This window comes from Vespa crabro, chromosome 22 (assembly GCF_910589235.1).
Source record: "Vespa crabro chromosome 22, iyVesCrab1.2, whole genome shotgun sequence".
Classification (NCBI taxonomy): Eukaryota; Metazoa; Arthropoda; class Insecta; order Hymenoptera; family Vespidae; genus Vespa; species Vespa crabro.
In genome coordinates, this window is record NC_060976.1 from 4027652 (window position 1) to 4049062 (window position 21411).

General features: G+C 41.0%; 1 protein-coding gene across 6 annotated transcripts in view; it reads right to left on the reverse strand.

Moving 5' to 3' along the window:
- The window catches only part of LOC124431718 (zeta-sarcoglycan), a 156335-nt gene that overhangs the window by 103046 nt on the left and 31878 nt on the right, over positions 1–21411 (reverse strand). The window lies entirely within an intron of this gene.

The following is a 21411-nucleotide window of genomic DNA, read 5'->3' on the forward strand; positions in this document are numbered from 1 at the left end:
GTTGCTTACAATCGATTTTCTTCATTCAAACTCATTATATCAGTAATAAGTATGGATAAATAATCTATGAGAAAAAAAGGCTGTGTAAATACGCTATCTCTAAATTAGATAATTTGGTAAGGAGGAAAGGCGCGATGAGTCACTATATATAAACAGTTTACACCGAAGGATTGCTAGATCAGATTCCATTTGTTCCGCCTGTCAACCTATGACATATGTCCCAACCGTGCCGACATACGTACGCCCTACACTTTCTCCACCGTGATGGCTCTTTGCGTATAACTTGTAGGATAGGTAGCATTATGTAATTGCTTCATAAAAGAGATATTAACGATGCAAAGCATACTGAAGTTTTTAATTAATTATGAGTACGTTATTGCCCAAGTTATTTCGATTAAACATGATTTTCGTTAATTGTGACCTTAATTTCCTCTTTCCAACGAATTTCCAAACATCTAAAATGTTTCATGTAATACAAACAGTCGAGAGAGCGAGTTAACTCCTTACCGAGTAGTGTAGTGAAATATCGAAGACTCTCAATCGACTCTGCTGTTCTAAACACTCTTCGTAACGTAAACAAGGGTTGTTCCCAGAGGTTTCGAGAGAAGGGAGGAAGACACCAAAATGGAAAAGGTGGAGGTAGACGGACAGACAGGCAGGCAGGCAGGCAGACAGACAGACAGACAGACAGACCGACAGACAGAGAGAGAGAGAGAGAGAGAGAGAGAGAGAGAGAAAAGGTAGAGAAGAAATTTATTGGACGTAAGTCTTAAAACGACTTCGACAAACACCGTTAATTCTTAAAAAACTTTGTTGCGGCATTCGAGCGATAGCAAGAACTATCTCATCGGTCACGCTACAAGCTTTTCCTCCCGTTTCCTTTCAAGCTAATTCAACTCCTATATCCGAAGTGAAAATTGAAAAATCTACGAACCAAAATTCGTCTTTGAAAACTAAGTCCCGGAATCTAAGTTACCCGTTGGATCTCTCGTCTATTCGTAAAAGAATAGCCTCTCATTTTTCGATCCGAGTTAAGCTTCCAAATCGATTGGTTTCTCGGTACTCTCCAATGGAGTTTAGCTGCCACCAAGAAGATAGAAGCACTTGGTCGCGCTCATTGAGCAGGATTGTCGTGGCGAGGGCATCAAAGCGAAGAGGAGCACTCCACTTATCTCACAATCACTTAGAAAGCGATCCTCTCCTCAGACTCCACCTCCGGAGCACGACCAGTCCTCGAGCTGGTAAAATTGCATATCTTCGCGAAGCAGCAGCATTTGCAAGCAAATCCCTCGGTGGTGCCGTTGATAACGGGTGCGCTACGTGTACGTACGGTTTTTCCATTCTTCCTTTCTTTCTTACGTTTGCCTTCGTCTTCGTCATTCTTCGTCTTCATCTTCTTCCTCTTTATCCTTTTTCGTGCTGTTACATGCGGCGTATCAAAACGTGAGTGCGCCACAGCCACGTAGCTAATTATCCCCAAGAGCGTACGAAGGTCCTGAAGGTGATCTATTCGCTGCAAGGAATTTCTTCGAGTGAAAGCGAAGCGATGAGGTAGATGAGAAAGAGAAGGACCGAGAGAGAGAGAGAGAGAGAGAATGAGATAGGGGAACGGGAAGAAGAAAATGTAAAAGGACGAATAGAAAGAGGGTCAGCGAGGAAGGAGGAATGCAAATGAGAGAAGGAAAAGTAGTGAAGAGCCAAGGAGGGAACTTCTCTCTTCTTCTCTCTCTCTCTCTCTCTCTCGCACAGACAGACACACACACACACACACACACACCCACCCACCGTTTCCTCTTCCTCCCTCACTCTCTCGAAGAGTAGAGCACTGTAGAAGGCAAGCCAACCTTGTCGGGGGTCAGGGGAGGAATGAGAGATGTAAGGTAATTAAAGCGAACGTGCACCATCTTGTAGGAGATTTAAAAGCTCGTAACTTTTTATGATTTACATTCCTTTCATTTAGTCGCACGTTCCTACGGATAGACTACCTTTCTCTTCCTACTTTTACTCTAGCCTTCTTCGTTTCCTTTCCTCTCTTCCAGACACCTCCGCCTCTTTCTACGCTTTTTCTTCCACTTTCCTCAAGCACCGGCATCTCGCTAGCCCTGTCTACCCGCCGCCTTCGTTCTACGTTGCAATCTCAAGATTACGCGAGACAACTTGGCCAAACGCTTCGGAACACGAGTTTCCAACTCTTTCGCTTGGCTATACGTTTACCAGACTCCATCGTGCTCGTCTCGTACGACACGTAGATTAATCGTAGCCTTAACTCTATATATATATATGTATATATACATACATACACACACACACACACACACACACACAAATTTCTCCTTCCGTAAATTTTAATACTCTTCCTATTAAAGCTCCAACATAGTTGTAATTGCGATGGACCGATACCGTAAGCAGTATTTTTGTGCAATATCGATTTAGAAAGGTCAGCTTGTAAGTTCGCATCGAAGCTCTTTCCGATCACGAACCATTCGGAAAACTTCTCTCCTTTCTTAGATCGGTAGAACATTTTTAATGCCAAAGTTTCAATTGTATTGTATTCTCTACGTATCTTTCCTTTACAGAAGGTGGTCTGAGTTTACGAAGACGACGATACCATTCGTGATAAGGACGAAATTAATCGCGAATAGAAGTCAAGAACTCGAAGGGAAACCTAACTATCTTATACATTACATACTTACGTATGTATTCACGTAGATACATTGAGAAGACGAAATTAGGCAGGAGCAAATTCGACTTGCGCTCTCATTGCTCTTTCTCGGGACGAAAAGGAGAGAAAGATGATGGGAACATATATCCACGTATATCACTTCAGTCTCGCGGAGCGTTTATTCGAAGACAATGAAAGCATTAAGGATGCTCTCTGAATACGGTTTCTACAGTTATTGATTAAGTCGAATATACTCTATCGATAATGAATGAGATAGGCGCTCGTGGAAACTGCGTGAGGAAAGATTTGTTTCTGTATCGACGATCAGTCGTTTTCAAATCAATCTATAGTTTTCGCCTTTATTGTCAGACAAAACGACTGCTTTTACCCTTTTCAATTTACGTTCGAATAGACGTAAACGAGAACGTCGTTTACGATAGCGCAAAAGCAACGAAATATCGTGTGGCAACGATAAATGCGTTAAATATCAGCGAAATCGTCGGGTATAACGACGCGCGCACCCACTAAATGAGATTACAAATTCAAATACTATTATACAAGAGTTTAACAAATATATCTTGGCGAACGTGTAATCAAATGTCTGGGAATAATTGCCGGTGACAATTTAACCGTTAATGTGCAAGCCATGGTACAGAGTTGGAAAGAGAAAAGGGCCAGATAGGGTGAGATAGGAGAGAGACTCGCTATTCAGTCTCTTGGCGATTCAACGTGGTACTCAACGTGGAGAACGAAAACGAAGAGGCAACCCGACGACACAGAGTGTTCCTCTACTTTCGAAATTAGTCCTACGATCTAACCGCAATGAGCTGCTCCTTTTCAATTCGAGTCGCACGACGAGAGATCCTTAGTTTTCGTTTATGTACGCCGGATCAAAGTTGACGCACGGAACGCACGTTAACGGGTAGACCTGCTCTTTATTTTCCGTTCCTGTTTTCGGCCGAAGCACCGCAAACTCTGCGGTTTGTTTAACGCGCTTACTCCTGATATTTCTTTTTTAGTGTCATGAGCCGAGTACTCGGTGTAAGCTTTAAGCGGCTGCCAGTGATGTATACAGGTATATAGGTATGCGGTATACACTCCTAAACTCCACATTTCTAGAATTATACGAAAAAGTAAAAATGAGAATAAGTAGATACGTCCGGGAGTTTTCTGCTGGCCATTTTAATTCCTTGATCGATATTCTCTCAGCAAGAACGATGCTTTTTGAAAAATACCGCGCGTACAGAAATCGAATAACAACGTCGACGGTAGAGGACATTGAAAAACAAAGTACCCGAATAAGGAATAGAGAGATGAGAGAGAGAGAGAGAGAGAGAGAGAGAGAGAGAGAGAGACGAGAGGAGGAGATTGATTTGTCGCAAAGTTACCGACGAACTACGTTTGACCATTCGTCATTAAAATATGCATCGGTATGCGTTCTCGCATGGACGAATCGGCAATTGCGAACGGCTTTTCCAATTTCCCGTCTATCGCTTCGTCGATGATTTATCCTTGACACCGCGTCGTATCGTAAATTCGAAAGTATCGTTCAAAAATCGTAAAGAAGTCCATGTTCCAATCTCCGTCGAATAGCATCGAGTGTCGTACGACCGAGAATTAAAAATCTCGCGCAGACAAGAAATATCTGCTTTTCCTACCTTCTATCGGCAGCATGCGAACGAGCTTGCCGCTACAAAATTTCTTCTCAATATGAATTTCTCGTCTACGTTTTGTTACCTTTACCTCCATGAAATTCCATAATATTCCTGCTTTACGCACGATGTCTAATATTTTAACGAATTTCCCTTCGCGAATTTCAGTTTATCTCAGAAAATCGATGACAATGACTGAAGGTTAATATTTTATCAACGAGCTGTTGCAAAATTGTGAAACTACATAATCGCTTTTTCGACGTTGTCGTTATATATCAATGGACAAAGAGTCGCTTAGAAAATTATTACCGCGTACCTACTTATAAATGACGTTATTCATCGTCAGAGAGGAAACCCTCTTTCTCTCGTACCGTTTCTCCCGGTCCGCAACGTGCACTCGATCTTTCGTTGAACGAACACAAGATTGAATTAAATATAAAATCATATTTCAGAAATATCAGCTAATAGCAATTTAATAAAACCAATTTTGGTAAATGTATAAAAGCAAAAATTTCTCCGTTTTTGCTCCTTCTGTTTTCGGCTTTCAATCACAGAAAACATTAATGGTTACTTCGTTTCGGCGTTATCAAACTACAGCCATTCCCGAGTCTGTCGCAAACCTCAATGATCGATGATCCATCGGCGTAATAACTATTTTATCGATGAGTAAGATCAATGGAAAAAGACCGAGCCATGAGGGACGCGCGTTCGTAGACGTGCACATCGATACACGACACATAATGTACGATTTATGGAAGTCGAATATATAGTTGATAAGGCCACGAACACGGGAGGATAATCTTCGTCCCGTTCCTTGTTATCCAAGCTTATCGAGGCTACCTCTAGGTCTGGTTAATTTGATTGGATTTGATCCGATGACATACGAATTTTGGTCAAGACGCTAAGCGTCTGAAAGCATTCGCTTAGAAATACAACATTTTCGTATCTATCGACGTAAAGGAAAAGAAAAGAAAAAACAAAACAAAACAAAAGAAAAAAAAAAAGAAAGAAAACAAAAAAAGAAAAAGTAACTCATAATGCTGTCTAATTGGCTTGATTTGGATACTACTGTTATGAATACAGAATATTATCGTATTCATATGTTTAATCTTATCCATTAGCGAGATCGTCGGTATAGAATCTCGTTTAGCGTGCATTAATTATGCATATTATGTACGCATCTGTAATAAACACTTTGAAAATGAATACGTCGATAACCTAGAGCGCATCTTTTAGCTCGTATCTTAAACAATAGTAATGATAAACTGTATAATACTCTGAACGATCGAAAACAAAACGAAACATCGTGGTTTCTTAAGTTGCACTTTCGGTAGTAAGGAAACAAACAAGGTTTATCGAATCCAATAGAAGAGTTTCTATCTGCTGACCGCAGTTACTTGAAGAAGGAATGGAAGAGCAGCTTCGAGAAGCGATATAAGCGATCGCGAGAGCGACGGAAAGAGAGTGGATGCTTAGCAAGAGGAAAGAGGGAGGGGGGCTAGAAAGCTCGCAAACTATATCACAGCGGCTTAAAGCAACCCTTATATACCGTCGGTGTAATCTCAACTCCGCCTCCTTTCCGACGATCTGTCAGCCGAGTTAACCGAGCGGCGAATTAATTAAACTTCTATTTACGATATCGACGAATCAGCGATATCTTCTTGCTCTCTCTCTCTCTCTCTCCCCCTCTCTCCTCTCGGTGCCTAGCTCGGAGGCTGTTATCGATATATCGCGGAAAATGTAATCATTTTCTTAGACAGACGATATCCTCGAGTACGTTTCGTTCCGATTGCTTCTTTATCTTCGAGAAGAAATAATCGTTGGAGAACGCATAAATGCAAGAAAATGCCTTCGTTTCTCGCTAGTCCTTGACGAGAATTTTGTCATTATTACAGGTATTGAAATTGTTCGTTCTCGTATATTGAAAAGTCGAGCCGCCGTGTTTATTCCCTTCTTGAGAATTTGACTCGTGTTATAGCTGGGGATCGACAATATCGTAATAAAAAATTGTTTCCATTCATACGACATTAAATTAAATTTTTTTCGATCGGAGACGCTGTTTGAAGGAATGAATTCTAAACAAAAAAAAAAAAAAAGAAAAAGTCGACAAATTATCGATGTTATTACAGAAAGCAAGTTTGAGAGAAATTAATAATTGATTTTAAGATCGTTCGCTTTGTTTCTTTTTTAATCGTACTTTAATCCAAAGTTTTTGGATTTATTTAAAAATTCAAATCCATCGGCGAATGATCGAGAGATCGTCTTAAATAAAATTCTCTCGCGTGAGCAATGTAATTCGTTTTTCCATGAATTAAGGAGAGACTGTACAAGAGCCAAGGCATCGCACTCCTCGAACAAAACTCGACGGCAAGATCGATATTAAATGAATTTTCTTTGTCGCTGCATCATCCTTTATGGCCTACTCGTTGGACCGAATTAAAGTTTTCGTTTCTCTTGTTTGAGCACAACACCTCTCTTCGTATTTAGGACGGAGACAATATCAAGTAATCCTTTGGATAATTTAATCGAACGGAAGGAAGCCAGAAAGTACTCTGCGATTGTAACCTTATAGTTAACGCCGACTAATGAAAGAACTAAAAATACATGGGGATCGAGTGAAAAAGTTGAAATATATCTTCTTATCGTTGATACGAGCTAAGCTACATGCACGCTGGAAGTTGCGAATAAGGGGACGTTGGTAACCTCAAGTTGCTACCGCGAAGTTACGTATCATCTCGCATTGGCTAGCGTGGCTTTTGTGTGCTTTAATACGACGCGTCTGCCGTCGTAACGAGTAAACCCACCGAGGAAACAACGCGCACGGTACAACGTTAATCGTGCCTAGTCCGACGATATGACTTTGGCGAAAAGCTCTCGCAGAGTATTCAGCGTCTTCTCTTGTTTCAAGAGAGAAAAGACGATAGAAATTGCTGCCGAAGGAATGAAGCGATCTCGACGATCTCAACTGCAGTTGTTTGAAAGAACAGAAGGAAAATCATGTAACCAACCGACCAATGAATGTTAAAAGGAAAGCACGTTTGCATGACTAGTTTTGAAAAAATGCGAAATCCGTCGGAAGAGAGATCAGAAGAAAAATCGAATGAAAAATCGCTTGTACAATGGTGCATTCGTCGTTCGTCATATTCCTATTCGTCAAGTTCCTCTATTCAAAAGTTAAATAGACTTTACCAATTCCAACGATTACTTCTATAAAGCGGTACTCGAATTGCATTATAAGGCATTGTACGCGTGCCCGTACGCTTTCTCCGGGGGATTCGTAAAAGGAAGAAAGAAAGAAGTAAACGTGGGGTTACGCTTAGCTTCGGAAAAGCCCTTTTCGTCCACGAATTAACGCAGGTACGTAGCTTTCGGCATTTCTCCATCGGTCTACGCCAACATATGGCGATTCGATCTGGCACGTATGTATATACACGTGCGCACTAAATGTGTGCGCGCGCGCAAAACTGTCGTGTTTCGACGTGGCATCGTGGCCCGGTCGTTTCGCAATAATATACCGGGTGTCCGTAAAATCCGCGAACCGCAAGCACCGCACGATCCGACACACGTGACGCTGGCCAAGCGTGCGGGGTTATAGGTGGAGGACGTCGGACTCGAGGGGTTGAGAGGGAAAAGAATGGGGTAGGGCAGTGGTAGAGGGAGAAGGACCGTTTCAGCCACGGCTCGACCGTGCGGCGGGACAAACCACCGAACGCTCGTTCTGTCCGGCTAATTTACTTTTTGTATTTTCGGCTTAAATCGACCAAGCGTGGCCGATAGGTGCTCTCGCTATCTCTGCCATTTCCCAACCGTCTCCCGACGGGTGCGCAAACCGAAAGCTCCTCCATACGCGACCACCGAAAGCTTTCCTCTAACCGTGAATGCCAATCTCCTCGTCCACCGCGAAGCGATGCGTCTCTATTTTTGTTTTGCCTTCCGCTCGATCGCTCGTTTCTCCCGTTCCCTCTCTCTCTCTCTCTCTCTCTCTCTCTCTCTCTCTCTCTCTCTCTCTCTCTCTCTCTCTCTCTCTCTCATTCTCCGATCCGTCAACCAACGTTCCCTTCTCTCCCTTGCTTACTCTATTCGTCCTATCCGAAAACCAACGAGAGCTTCACCGCCACGGCGGACGACCGCGTTTCCGCTCAAATTTTCCCGATGGACGCAATCGCTCGCACCAGGAGCGAACGAATGAGAAAGAGAACGGAGAAGGAGGGAGAATGCTATGGCGTGATTCCCTTTGGTTCTAGATCCGATTGTCGAAACCCCGTTCGCTCTCTCTCTTTCTCTCTCTCTCTCTCCCCCGCAGAAGCCTCCTCCTCCTCCCTCTTTCCATTTCACGGAAAATGGGAAACTCGTACCGCAAGCTGTTGCATCGACCTCCGGCTCGAACGCCGATCTCTCTCGCGGTTATCCGACAGAACGATGGCTATTGAAGTCCCTTTCCACTTCCCGTTTCTCTTCCTCCTCTTCCTCGTCCTCCTCTTCACCGCTTGTTTAAATACCGTCGCGAGGGTACTGGATGTATGTCATTTAATCGAAACATCCCGATGTAATCTGGTGGCGCAGCTAAGCACTGCCTCGAAACTCCTCGACTTTCATCAACGCAGTTCTACGAGCGATCGATCCTTTCTATTTTGGCCAGCGAGTTCACGAGGAACGTACGTGTACTTCGACGAGGGCTCGTCCGAAATGATTAATTACTATAATTTGCATAAATATACGCGATGCGTGAAATCGCCACCGTTAATCTCTCACATCCGCAGCATGCGTTTTCTCTGTCGTGGAATTTCAACTACCTAGTTATATGCTACCTCTCATCAATGAGCAAACAGAAAAGTACAGTTTACAGGAATTTAGGAAACATGATATATTTCGTAAGAATATTCATGATATAAAATTAATATTTATAAAAATGCACAAATGTATAATACAATTTCATAATTCGATTATTATCAATTAAATTAAACGAATAAAATATTATATCGATCTTTACAATGTTTATAGCGCGAACAAGTTAAATCAATTCGTTTACTTTATAGATATATTATATAGATATATATATATATATATATATATATATATATATATATATATATATCTATATATATATATATTATTAAATGTCGAGAAAAGAAGAAATTAAAATATATTACGTAATTTACAGTACCATTCTGTTTTGCTTCCTATCCGTTTTCTAAAGTACTTACCACGGAAGTGGTTAAGATAGGCGAACTTCCAAAGAGTCACTGACACATCGCTTCTACAAAAACTTGACACATTTCTTCCTTGAAAATAGAACAAATATGAATATGGACGTGTGCTCGACAGACGTCGTCCCTTTTCAAATGCGTACAAAGGTCCACGATTTTTATCTTCGAATTTATCAAGCGAGAAATGTGAGCTTTCACGTTGAAGGTTATAAATTTGAGAATGAGAAATAATCGACAAATTGTATTCAAAATGAAATATTCGTATTTTATGATTCTGCAAAAGCATCACACTTGTTGTTCATTAGGGAAAAGAAAAAATATACGAAATCGATTTATAATAAAGTCCTTTTTCATGTATTTATCCGGTTATTACTGGGGAAATAACGAGGTATAATAATATAATAATGAAATTTTATAGAGTGAATGACATAAAGTATGAGAATGAATATTGTATGAGTGACATTGAATGTATACATGCGGGTAACACGTTCACCTATTTTCGAAGAGGACTCTTTCTCTCTCTCTCTCTCTCTCTCTCTCTCTCTCTCTCTCTCTCTCTCTCTCTCTCTCTCTCTCTCTCTACGTTATGCCAAAGCGATAAGAAATAATTTGAACATTGTAGAAGAACGATTGTGCGATCGAATGTGTCAAGAAATATTACATAAATATTTCAATATCTATTTTGATTACGTCTTATATTATTTTCTACATTTATTAAAATTCTACATAATTACATAATACATGCCTTAAGGCAATTATTTAAGTAACGTATAAGAAGATTGCGATCGTTGAGCTTCTTTCTTCTATTTTAAAATAACTAAAATAACAACAACGGATAAATGTCGAAAAAGATGTAGGATAACCGACAGAAGAATCGCCCGAGTAAAAACACCTTTATCGATCTTTTAGAGTGCACTTACATATAGTTCAAATTTAGAACGGGTTCACCGATATCGCTTAACCGTTGCATTCTTAATTCGATACTCGGCATGTCGAGAGAAAAAAAAAGGAAAACCGAGAGGAAAGAAGAGCGCACGGCCATGTGCCGTAATATCGCCAGCGATTGCAAAATATTTTATCCTAATATTTTTTCCTTACGCGAGATACATCATGTTAATGGGGTAGTTGCGGGCAATTTATGAGAAAAAAGAAAGCAGGGTGATTACGGAAGCGGGAAAACGTTCTCGACGATAAATACCGTAAGATAAACATACCAACCTCGTGAAACGTAAGAGAATGCTGCTAATCGTTATTCGATCGTTGAAAAGAACATTGCTCGACCATTCGCTAATCCCCTAAGAAGATTTTCGAAAGAGAAATACAGCGATCTCGCGACCTCTTGTCCCAAATTTGACCAAATTTGGATAAATGCGATTTAACATCTTGCGCGCTTCATCATCGTTCCATCTAACTAACGTTGCGCCGAATGATTTATTAACTTTTTAATAATAAATTGACTCGTTATTGCGACCGGTTATTCGACACACACGCGCACACCTTCGAAATGAAATGCATATAAATCCTATCGCGTTGTTCCGTTTGATAAGAGCAAATAACCTGCAAAATCTCTCGTATACACGATTTGTTCGTACGTTTCTATGTATGTATAAATATTTTTAAAAAAGAAAAGGAGAGAGAGAGAGAGAGAGAGAAACTAAAGAACCGAAAGTAAATGAAATAAAAGTTTAAACGTTCTGTTGTACTAAAGCTCTTTGAATATCGATCTCGAACATTATTTTATTATATTCTGATAAAATATTATCGATTCTCGATGTAATTCTAGACAAGGGGCAAACTATACAATGAAACTTCAAGCGAGCCACATTTTACACGAAAACCCTCGCATCGCTGAATTTATACCTAGCCAGTTTTTAATATATCTATGTTTCTCAAATAACGCTTAAGCCCTTTTAGGACGTACCATTTGTTATCGCAGTCGGACCAATTGTTAAAAACCTTACAATTCGATTTGATGCAAAATTATTTCATTCATAAATTATTTAAATAAACCAAATAAATTTTTTTAAATAAAACTTATACAACTTTACAAGTTTAACGAACAATCATATATCTATAATAATAAAATAATACGGTCATTATGATTTCGAGAAGATGGCATTTGTCGTTTCGACCGGCTCTCTATTTGGCGGGAAACACGAATTTGAGAGGAGCGTCTGAAAAATTTACCATGACCAGACTAGTGCTCCCGACCAGCCATGAGGAGAGAGAGAGAGAGAGAGAGAAAGGGAGAAAGAGAGAAGAGACCGTCGATTCGTTGGTTGTAAAATGCTAAACAAAGCGAAGCACGAAAGAGAGGTTTGCTCGTTCAAATAACGCGTCTGACCCGGCTCGCTAAATAACCAGGCGCGACGAACGAGCGCAGCACGGCGTTGTTTTCTACCGGAAACTCGTCGACTTTTTCTAAAGCAACCCCCATTTTTTTTCTCTATTCGTCCTCGACAACCATCTCTTTCTCTCTCACGTATTCAAATTTTCCGATCGGTGCTGTTTCGTATTATCGAAAATATTCCTCTTTATTTTCTTTTTCTCATTCGGACCGAACGGAAATATGTTATTCTCTCGGATTATAAAAAAGAAAAACAGGAAAGCGAGAAATATGAAAAATCAAAACGTGGATTACGTTTCTCGTATGCGTGAAAGCGAACGTCTTAACGCGCACGAGTAGAGTAGAAAAAAGCTTTAAACTTTTATCCCGCGAACGTGTCCCTGTACGCTTGAAACTGACGCAAAGATCGTAGTTTATCAACGCGTGGGATGGGTTAATGTATCGCGAGAAGATAGTGCCGTGAAGAAAGTCCAACGCGATCGTACGTTCTCGAGCTGTCGTCCTCCCTTCCACGTCTCTGTCTCTCTCTCTCTCTCTCTCTCTCTCTCTCTCTCGGCCTCTCTCGCTTTCTCGACGTCGACGTTTCCGTACTCGTATAGGTGTCTCCGGAAAGTACATTCGAGAAGAGAACCAATGAAAGCGTAAAAAGAAGAGAGGGAAAAGAGGAAAAAAGAAGAAGAAAAAGAGGAAGAAGGATGCGAGTGCTTTGACAGAGGTCGGAAGAAAAAGCAAAGGTTAAGGTAGACTCGTGTCACCTGAGGAGCTTCGGACGTGATCGGACTTCTCACCCGTAAGGCCTTCCAAAGAGTCACCTTCTCCCTCTCCTACATCCCTTCTACATCCCTTTGACGTCCTTTGACGCCTTCCTCGACGAGCCCTATCCTATCTACGAGATACTCCGAAGAAACGTTCTCTCTACCTGTGGTTTTACGAGCAACCCCTGTCTTGCGCTTTCAAGCCACCCCTCCTCTAACTCTCCATCTCCAACTTTTCTCTCTCCTTCCCCCACTTTGCCATGTCAACTTCGGAGAAGGTAGCAATTTCGTAGCTTTCGCCTTCTTAAATGATTCCGACACGTATCAAGCTTCCAAGTTTTTTCTTTTTTCTTTCCTTCTCTTTCTCTCTATAGGAAAGATATTTAGGACGATAAGGAAACGATCCGATAAGTAATTTGTACGCGAGCCGATTTTATTGATAATAGATACATATACGGGAGTTGAGAGAGAGAGAGAGAGAGAGAGAGAGAGAGAGAGAGAGAGAGAGAGAGAGAGAGAGTGAAAAGCTTGAAACTTGTTTCTCCTTTTTATTTTCCTCCTTTCAACCCATCCCTTCTCCTCGATCACTTTTCTACGCGAAGCGTGTCCGCGGTGCTTTCCTTCTCGGGGTAATCTCCAAGAACTTTCAGAGATGGATCGTCCCTCGGGGTGGAATCCGACGGTCGACTTTACCCTCTCGGCATTTACGCAAACAAGCGGAGAAACTACGTTTCCGTCGTTGGTGTGACTTCCTTTCCCCTTTTCTCTTTCTTTCTCAACGTAGAAATTATTTCGAGGACAATATGGCGACGATAATACGCCGGTGTATTCTCAGGAGATAGCAACTCCGCGGGTAGAAGTAGTTTTTCAGATTTCCTTCGGCCACTTCAAAATAATAACTCGGTGTATCGACGCCTTGGAAAAGTTCGCGGGCAGCTCTAAAGAAATTTCCTGTCTCGAGATTCCCCAATCGTCATTCGCCCGCTCATTTTCCCTTTGTTTTCACGAAACATAAGAAAATGCGAGATATCCTAAGGCTTTTAAAAGCTCTGCTATAAACGTCGTCGGGTGTAAAAATCCTTAAACGTTTGTATAAACCTTTCGAAGGGAGACAACGAAATAGAAAAAGAATAGAACTAGAGAAATGAGAAGAAGAGTCGAGGGAAAACGAAGAGAAAAGCGAGAAAATTCGCTCGGGTAAGAGGAGTTAAAAAAAAAAAAAATTGCCGAATTATTCTCTCAGTCGTCGGATATATCACAATTTATTTAGGAAACCTCTCGTGCTCGTTGTCTCTCTGCCTGCTATTCGAAAGAGTGTTTTGCCTCTTTCTTTTACTCGAAAAAATTTTATAATACATTATATTATACGTTCTAGCTTTCTCTCTAGCGAGAGATCGAGTTCGCGCGACTACATTCGAATTCTAATCCGCGGGAATTCTTGTAACCAGGGGCCACCGAGGGACGATATTTCGAGCCTCTACCTTCGGATTATTTATAGACCTTGTTCCCGTATAATATATTTAGGACGTACCGCGGGTGGATACGTCACCATGACCTCTCCGCGACCCAGAGATCTTTACCCTTATGCGTTTACGTTCCTCTCGAATCCATCCTTTTCGGCGATCCCACAGCCCGATATGTCTGCAAGTGTACACCCACCATGTATACATCTATCTCCTCTTGAATTTCATTTTTCCTGATTTTACGAGATTCGGAGCCGAGCCGGTCCGCGTAACGTAATACTTTTCGCCTTCCTCGCTACCTCGCGGAAAGGTTTGTCGCGAAAAATCGAGAACGTATTTCCGTTCGAAATACCAAGCGTTGAAAGGTAATACGTTCCGATTTTTCTTTCTTCCTTCTTCTTTTTTTTTTTCTTTTTTTTATTTCCTTTTTTTCCTTTTTTTTCTTTCCTTTTTTTTTTCCTTTCTTTTTTTAGACACCGATATCTCTGCTTCATCCGTTTAACGAGAACGAGGTGATAAAAATAAACGAGCCCTTTCAGGCGTGGCGTAACGCGAAGCCGCGATTCGTGGCCTTAAACAAATGACGGCTACGTCAAGTTACGAGGAAGATCGCGGCACACCGAGGGGTTATTTCTCTTCGACCTCAGATTGCAGGTTTTTGTGGCAGTTGTTAATAGGCACTCGTACGACTGGCGATAAGGATCACTGTCATTTGTCTCCCTTGAGAAATTTTTTTAACGGGGTGTCGGCTCCTCCCAAAACTTTCCCTCGATTCTCAACGACCTTTCGTATCTTTTTGATCTTAAAATGTTGAAACAACGGGCTCGTTCGAATCGTGACGAGCTGATCATGATCATTCGACGACAATCCCCTTTCTATACCCTTTCGTAATACACATCCCGCACTATCGACCTTTTAATTATGTATCGATGCTCATTATAGCTTCGCTAATTCGCTCGTTCGTTTCACTAGGAACATATTTATTTAACAGTATTTCGCGAAATACGCAGGTAATATTTCGCACGATATGGCACCGTATTTCCGTCCGCATATTTTTCAACGAAGGAAACTAGAGAAGCGTAGGTCGGCTGGGTGAATAAAGGGAGAAAAAGGAAAGGAGAAGGGCGTTGGAGAAGGAAAATTCACAAAATATTTCTACCTTTCCTGAATAGTTTACATCTCGCGTAGGTTTACCCATTTTAAAGCCGATCAGCACTGTATTCCGTTCTCTGAATTTGGGTATAGTGGAATTGTGATTTTTAAGATACGTGTTGATCTCTCCATATAGCCTTAACTTCGAATAAATATGTTCTCGTGAACGATACAACAAAAACGAAGAAAATGAAATGAGTTATTAATGGCAACGGAGAAATAAAAAGGTCGATCCTGCTAATTACCAATTATTTTTTTTCTGTTACGTATAGTTGGATCATTAGCGCGTCGACAATATATCATGTGATGTTATTAACGTCTATTTCGTTCTACGAGTGCGTTCGTATCGAAATGAAAATATATTGCTATCAAAATATCTCTTATTCCAATCGTATAAAAACATTGTTATATATCGCGTAAGCGCTGATATGTCGATTACCATCATCGTGATAAATGTTATAGCACGCGATCTGCTCTCTGCCCTAATTAAGCAAAATATGATTTCTATAGACAACACTCGTCCGTATCTTGAGCGCTTACTCATTACGAACGTTGAAATAGCTACGTATATTTCTCTCTCTCTCTCTCTCTCTCTCTCTCTCTCTCTCTCTCTCTCTCTCTCTGCGTCCTTTAGATTTTATTAAAATATTGCAATTAAAAAAGGATAGGATTTGTTTTATCAACGTGTTTATTATTTGGAGTGTAAAAAAAAGTAATAGTACGAGTCGCAATACTTGATCGCTTTAAGCTGATATCGAACCGTTTTCTACGACTGTGTATAATGATCGTTGCTTCTGGCAAGAAACAAGCACAAAGAACTTAAACAAAGGAAGCCGATGAATAAAGTAACATTCCTTAGCGGCCGGCTATAAAGATTTGTTTAAGTCGTTTTTCATTTGGTCGTAATTCGGAGAACTAGAGAATGAACGAACGGAAAGCGATAAGAACGACCATTTAAACAATTACTCGGATATTACTGAGTCATCGGAAAGACAAAAGTGCGCACGTACGATCGATTAAAATGGCATTATCCAAAAACTTTCCTTAATATTTTACAAGAGTGATATATAAAAGGAATCAATTTTGTAAAAAAAATTGATTTAGGAACAAGTATAGTTTATATCGAATATTATTCTTTCCTATCTCTAAGGGCGATAAGAGATAATTTATAATAGGAGGTTTCAAAGAACTGAAAAAGTCGGTGACAGTGAAAGAAGAATGGCCGAATCTCTCGTTAGACAGCATCGCTTTAATATTACTTTCCGATCGGCACCTTCGACCGGACCTTCGACGAATCCGATACACCGGTGGCAAAGGCAACGGTAGTAAATCAGTCGACGAGAAAGCTGCCATTCCCGTTGGTGTTGCCAACCTCGCTCTAGTCAGAGAGGGTTGGATGGGTAGGACAACACGTAACTGCCATCGATATGCAAGTACTCGCTTTTCCAGCTTCCTTCGACATCTCTCGAAGCCACAAGCAGTGTCGACCGTTTAGTAACCTGGACTATAGAAGTACATAGGACCTCTCGAAGGTTACGAAACATACACCATCGATCGTGGTTCTTGCAAGTCAATCAAGATTGATGTAGATTCCTATAGAGTTCGATGTTGATCGCTTTCACCGGCAAAATGTTACGAAACAATCAAGTCATGAATAGCCTCTCCCTCTTCATTCAAGGACAGAGAACTTGATTATTTTTAAAGTTAATTTGGAGATTGCTTTTCTTTAATCGTACGCCATTTTAATCTACGCGCCTTTTTAATCATTTATGCATCCATTTGACAACTCGACAGAGGCAGAGAGAGAAAGAGAGTTGAATTATTAAAACCTGTTATAAAAAAAAAAAAAAAAGAAAAAAAAAAAAAGAAAGAAAAAATAAAGAATTACATTTGGCACAAGAACGATTTGTCGTCTCTCAAGATTTTACGATTTCGCAACTTTTGAAAATGGCCTGAGATCACAGGAAAGCCGACGACAAAAAGAAGAATAGTAGAAATGAAAACTAACACGAACACTATGCCATCTCCTGCGAGTACAATCATTATCTATGCGCCCCTAGAGATCTCGAAAACAACGATCGGTTGTGGTCGGACCTTACTCGAGATAGTAAGAGCGAAAGGAAATCTCTGAGCCGCATCCTCGCGATCGCAAGGACACGCGGGACAAACGATGATAGATCGTACTTTCTTACCGAAGTCGTTTTTTATTTTTATCTCCCAGGGCGATCTCCGATATCTGTACGTCCGATAGATCGTTTATAAAAACAAAGTATCAACTAAAATTTTTACCTTTGCCACCGTTAACAAGATGTCTGTTAAACTTCCGCTTTGTATTCCAGTGGATCGACTTACTCGAAATTTTATGAATCGTTTTCAATGCGTACCTAAAGTTACAACCAGTACTTTCCGATTTTCTAAATGTTTTAGTACTTACCAGTTTGTTCCCAGACCCCTACAACTCAATGCTATCTTATCAATTTTTAAGAAACACCATTCTCTTTAAGTGCACATCGATCAGAGGTAAGTTAAAAGAATGTACGTTGAACATATAATTATCTAGGATAATAAAGGCCCCTATACATATACATACATATATACATATATATGTGTGTGTGTGTGTATATATACATGCACGAGAGAGTAGGGCGAAGCGAGATAAAAGAAGAAAAAAGAAACACGGAGACACGATGATGGACGCTCTTTGAAGAGGAGGACAGTTTCGGTCGCTGCAGGAATCAGAAATCGATTGTTCGGCAATAACAATTCGGTGCACTCAGCTGAACAGGAGGAAGAAGCTCGATATAAAGGGAGAGAAAAAGAGAAAGATGGAACGGACTAAGAGAGAGAGAGAGAGAGAGAGTGGGGGTAACCGAGACTGGAGTACTACTTTCGCGTCGGCCCAATATCTGCGAGTGCATTTTTCCAGATATCGGATGGAAGACAAGCGGCCGAAATAGATGGTACGTAGACGAGGACAGCCGACGATACCAAAACACAACGATTCTTTCGAGCACGCGCGGACAAAACAGCCTCCTATTTGGACAATCAATCTAAAAGTAGGAAAAGGATGTCCTGCGCACCATGCGAGAACAAGCTTATGAGACCAAGAACGTTCGACATTTCACTTATGCAAGATATTATTCTCTCTGTATCTTTATAAATGCGCGTACATAAAAATGAGAAAAATGATATGGTCGTTAGAGAAAGAAAAGAGAAGAGACAGAGATACGTCTTCTTACGAAGTATAGTTAGGAGTGATACGGGAAGATTCCTTACATCGTAAAACGCTCGTATCTTCCGATTTGGCGTTATGGCCAAAAGGAAATAACACGGTTTACAATCATCCGATGCAGTATTACCGTGGCACGAAAAACGAACGCCCGGGGAAAAGTAAAAAAGGAACGTGCCGCGAGAGGCAAGTTAAACGACCTCCTGAATCATTAATTCTATTGTTCAGCCTCTAATGATTTTCTAAACATCTAAAAGATTTAACCCATATAAAGTAGATACGCGGAACAAACAACGAACGAGTGATCCATACCGAATACTCTTGTCTATCGCCACTCGTTATTCCGAATTCATACATATGTGTACATTCTACTAGATGCATATATTCCTTCTTCGAATATGCGGACCACTAAAAAATGGATATTGCTATGATATATAAGCGTGATCCAATTTACCGAAGGTGCATGCAAAAATTTTTACGTTTATGACCGGCAACTCATAATGTTCCGGGATGCCTCGAAAGCCCATCGTGCGCGCAAGGCTTTGTGGCCTACAACAAGATTAAAGAGAGAAAGGATAAAGTATGAGAGCGCTAGGATGATGCCTGTAGTAAAGCAATCGAGGCCCGTTACTATTCCCTCTCTATCCATCTCTCTCAGTGCAATAATTTCGCTATCGAAAGAGTCAAACTCAAAGTGGTAATATAATGCAGAAAATAATACGTAATTAGAAAATAAAATGTAAAAATATGTCGGTGTATAGTGATTATAGAAGCATCACTACCACTATTGCAGCAGCATCAGCAGCGGCACTAGAAGCACCACCGTTGGCCCGGGAAAGTCGAAGCGGGTAAGAGAAGAAGGGTAAGAGAGAGAGAGAGAGAGAGAGAGAGAGAGAGAGACGTGAATGAGAGAAAATTAGAATGGTTGAGAAGACGGTAGGTGGGCGGAAGGAGAAAGACAAAAGGGTGAGAGTGTGAACGGATAAAGGCTGAGAGGAAGAAAAGGTGCGAGATAGTCGAAGGCGAGAATAACTAACAGTGATGGGAGCGAAAGAGTGAGTGAGTGAGTGAGTGAACGAGCGAGCGAGCGAGTGACTGAGTCAGAGAAAGATAGAGAGAGGGTAAGAGAGAGAGGGAGAGAGAGAGAGAGAGAAAAGTGGCAAGGGCTGCACAATGCTGGAACGAGGGACGCGTAAACTTAATTGACAAGCACAGGTGGCGCTTAAACCTGACTACCCTTCGCCCGTACTTAACTACTTGCTCGGTGTTCTGCCTCTGTAAGATCGAAGCGGCATTCCTGTTTGCAGAACCCGCGCAAAATTGCTGCTTTCGTGGAATGAAGTTTTGTTCGGCGAACGAACGAACGAACGAACGAAAGATGGAACGAAACGAAATTGAAATCGCGATCCGAGCGGAACAGCAATTGAACCGATTCAAGGGTTTCTTGTCTTGAGGTTTACCTAGTAAGGGCATCCTCCCCCTTCTTGCTTTCCCGTAGTTCTTCCTTCGGTGACCCTCGTAGAAAAACGAGACTACCATAAAATGTAAATTGTATGATGACTTAAGGCTTGATCCACTTCGTTTCTGAGACGAACGAGACGACCGGGAATCTTTCTTCGATATATAAAACGGTAAAACAAAGAAAAAGGATAAAATAAGATTCTCCTCTCTGTTTCATATCGTTCAAATGAAAGACGAAGGGATAGAAATAAAGTATTCCTATAGATTTAAACGTGGATGACTCGCTTTAGCCGGATTTCTCAACGTTAACTATTATCGTTTAGAACTACGCGTATGAATCTTTAATCATTCTGGTTCACTGTACGTGAAAGAGGCTCGGCGGTTTGCATTGCACCCTCGTTGGCTGAGCGCGTAAAAAATTAACGACCTGTCTTCCGGGGTCAAACACGACGTCGATCGACACGCCCCTTTGGAGTAAGTGAAGCGGATACGATAGAAGAAAAGAAAAAAAGAAACGAGCGGATTTTTCATCTTTTTCGCGCTCTCTCTCTCTCTCTCTCTCTCTCTCTCTCTCTCTCTCTCTTTATGTCTTTTTCTCGTACATGTAAACCATTCTATAGCAAAGTTTACAATATCATAGTGGTTATCGACTAGGGATACTTTGTCGATAACGATGTTAAGTTTTTTTACTCCAACTCGATCGAACAGCAGATCTTTCTCTTTTGCCCGATGATCCGAGCATTCTAGATGTAATCGTGATTTATACAATTTCATTGGAATAATGCATACGTAGGTAAGTAGCATTTTCTTTTATTAATTTATGCATTTTAAATTTGTAATTGACTCGATTCAGAGGGCAAAAAACTTATGGTTGAGATCGAATTGTAAAATTTCCATCGGGTAGAGAAAGTCGACGGAAAAATTTAATGCACGTAATCTCTTTAGCGAGGATCGTTGACTCTCGAAGTGTTCACGCAGTTTCGGGGACTAAAATCTATCGGAACTGGTTTCGAAGGTACCGTCGAAGGTACAGAGTTACTCGATCGACGAGCAATGGTGGAAGGAGAAAACGGCCGACGCACGATGGGGGCCTCGTTTCGTGAATTCGACGATCATTTCAATCGTCAAGCTCGACGTTAAACCAATTATTCGTGCTTCCTGGTAAATGGAATTAACGATTCCAGCTCGTTCTGCCGATCGTCGGGGCATAGCTAGAGAAGGGAGCGAGAGAGAGAGGAGATGCAGAGGATCCACTTTTGCCCCCTCCCCTTACACCTTTCTCCATCTTCTTTTTCTCGTTCCCTACGTCATTAAGTATTTATCACTTTTAATTCAAGCTTTATCCTCTCGAAAACGCGTTCTATTAGAGAGAATGTATTTCTTCAAAAGAATCTAATTTCTTTTTTTCTTTATTTTTCTTTTTTTTTTCATATTCGTCAGGAGGAAGAGAATATGATGTAGGTAGAGAAGTATCGAGGAGGAG